The sequence below is a fragment of the Cynoglossus semilaevis genome, chromosome 8 (genome assembly GCF_000523025.1).
Source record: "Cynoglossus semilaevis isolate Cse_v1.0 chromosome 8, Cse_v1.0, whole genome shotgun sequence".
Lineage (NCBI taxonomy): Eukaryota > Metazoa > Chordata > Actinopteri > Pleuronectiformes > Cynoglossidae > Cynoglossus > Cynoglossus semilaevis.
The window spans coordinates 10,473,807-10,476,954 of NC_024314.1; positions in this window are offsets into that span (position 1 = coordinate 10,473,807).

Below are 3,148 nucleotides of genomic sequence, written 5' to 3' on the forward strand. Positions count from 1 at the left end.
ATGCGCCCCGCGGCCAACGACTCCCGAATATACTGCTCCATCGCCTCTTTCTCCGTGCGAGACAGATTATACAATCGGCTCGACCGTAACGACGCACCAGGGAGGAGATCTATAGCACAATCGTAAAGCCGATGCGGAGAAAGCTCTCTCCTTAGAAAATACCTGGAAAAGTTCGTGGTATTTACGAGGTACGCTGGTTAAATCGGGAGGAAGACAAATAGCCTCGGACACCTGCGAAAGAGACAACAGAAAGAGTGACAGTACCACACCCGTAACCCAGTCGATATGAGGATTCTGTGTCTGGAGCCACGGTCTCCCCAGAACAATGGGGGCGTGAGGTAAGGATATAACCATGAACTGAGTTACTTCTTTGTGATTACCTGAGAGATGAAGGGTTATTGACCTGGTTCGATGTGTGAGCGTGGCCAACTGGCGGCCATCCAAGGCATAAACGGGGCTTTTTGAATACCTTGTAATGCCATTCTGGTTGACCAATGCCCCGTGGTGGTGGTCCTAAGGTGTTAGGCTGGTGGTGAAAAACGAGGGAGCCAGAAATCTGCCACATGTACCAAGATCCCAAGTATACCAAGTATATTTTCGGTACCGGTGTGTGTGACTCTCGGGAAGCAGGATAGAACCAGTACCTGGGTGCAGGGATGGCGTTGGAGCCCCCACTCCTTGCGCAACCGTAACTGGTTTAAAGAGTCAATCACCTCCCTGATCATCATGCGGTTCCTAGGATAGCTCCTTGGTGGTGCAGGGCCTGAGACACATGCTCAGTGTTCGCTGGGTCCATTGTGGCCGGAGCGTTCGTGTGCACGTCTGAGCAGTTAGAATAGTGAAGTGGACCCATAAGCAAAACCACTGAGAGCAACAGTTAGGTGCACAGTTCATTCCGAACTATTCGGAGTTTGCAGTGAACAGAGACAAAGGTTTCAACAAACAAAGAGAGTGTCCACGTGGCAGTGAAAAAATCCTGACAAGTCCCGAGGTGCCAACTCTTCACCCTTCGTGGCAACGTGCTCCAAAAATCCTGGACAAACATCCACAAAACAAATACGGATTATCGATATAGAACCAGTTCATTGGGAAATCGACTGAACGTGTTAATTCCACCTGGGTTGTAATGGCAATGCTCTGGCGCTGGTTCCATGGTGAAGCCATGTTTAAATACCTCTAGTCGCTGATGAGTCAATCAAACGGTAGGTGTGAGACACCCATCCAAGAAAACTCAGCACCTAAAAAGGGAAACAATGCAGGCTGATGCCTGCCCATGCACACAAACCACATATCCAACAGAGAACATAGCCAACCTCTCCACTCTCACATGCCTCACAGAAACACATACTTCTAGCAGTGCTCTGTGAAGCACTGATCTTAATTTGCTGCCATGTCCTTTTTATCCCTGTTGGGTTAAACCTGGATTAAAATTTAAAACTGCAAGGTGTGTTCACAGCGAGAGATGTATATTGATAATTTTACAAAATATATCTCTGAACAGTTCTGTAATGATCGAGGATGAATAACTTTCTCATCAATACTCACGCATTCACACTGTCTGTAATCTGTTACCAAGTCTTTTCCCTGTCTTCTGCGGCTGTAACGTTGTTGTCTTTTTTATTTTACAGCATGTATTTTACCGCGTAATTGTTATAGACAACAGTATTTCTTTCTCCACCGGAGTGAAGCAAAAGGTGCGGGACATGACATGGTTCATTTTATCTGCGCTCCACTGAAGGAGCCTTCATACGTAGTCGGGCACAAGCGCCACTCAGACTTACGAGAGCTCATTGTAATCAGCCATTGAGAAACTGAAAAGTCAGAGTTGGACTCACCGGCTTCTGGAAGCCAGAGCCATGGCATTAACTCTGTGTTTTGTGAGCCAGCTTCAAGAAACGGACCCAAGGAGCCACAAGGAAGAGGCGTTCAGGAGTGGAGACAAAGAGAGTTACACAGAGTCAAAATCCAGGTTTAGCAAGGAGGGGAGGAAAGCTAAACGACAGTATTCTGGGAAACTTCAACAGTTCTCAGCTAACGACTCAAAAGCTCTCCCTCTGGACTAAATGACTACAGACCCGTTGCCCTAAACTCTGTGATCATGAAGTCATTTGAACGCCTTGCCCTGACACACCTCAAAGCCATCACTGACCCACTCCTGGACCCCCTGCAGTTTGCCTACAGAGCAGAACAGGTCTGTAGACGATGCGATCAACTTAGCCCTTCAATTCATCCTGCAGCATCTGGACTACACAGGAACCTACAGTAGGATCCTGTTTGTGGTTTTTAACTTAGCCTTCACCATCATCCCAGCTATCCTACAGAGTAAACTACTCCAGCTCAGTGTACCTGACTGTCAGGAAGCTTTCTCTGTTAGATAGGACTGTAAAATATGCTGTTAGTTCATACCCTGGTTTCCTAACACACAAAGAATCAAATAAAGAATCAAATAAAAATTGAATCAAATAAAGAATCAGTGCCGTTCCACCTGTGTGCAGGAGACCAGGTAGAACGGTAGCAAGGCTAGAAACATTAGAGGAGGCTACAAACTGTTTTATCATGGTACAGATGGGAAGAGAAGAGTAGGGGTGATCCTAAAGGAAGAATATGTAAGAAATGTGGTAGAGGTGAAATGAGAGTCAGACAGGTTGATGTGTGATGATAAATGTTGTTAGTGGTTATGCCCCACAGGTGAGTGGGGTGAGTTAGAAGAACATGAGAAGTTCTGGAAGGAGCTGGATTGGATGATAGAGAGTATCCCCAGGGGAGGGAGAGTGGTGATTGGAGCAGACCTAAATTGTCATGTAGGGGAAGGGAACAGAGGAGATGAGGAAGCGATAGGTAGGTTTGGTGTTAGGGAGAGAAACTTGGAAGGACAGGCAGTGCTAGATTTCGCGAAGAGAATGGAAATGGCACCTATTTCCAAAAGAAAGAAGAACACAGGGTGACGTACAAGAGTGGAGGCAGGTCCACACAGATAGATTTATATTATTTGTAGAAGAGCTAATCTTAGGGAGATTAGAGACTGTAAGGTGGTGGCAGGCGAGAGTGTAGCCAAACAACATCAGATGGTAGTGTGCAAAATGACGATGGAGGTGACAAAAAGGAAGAGAGTGAAGACAGAGCAGAAGATCAAGTGGTGGAAACTAAG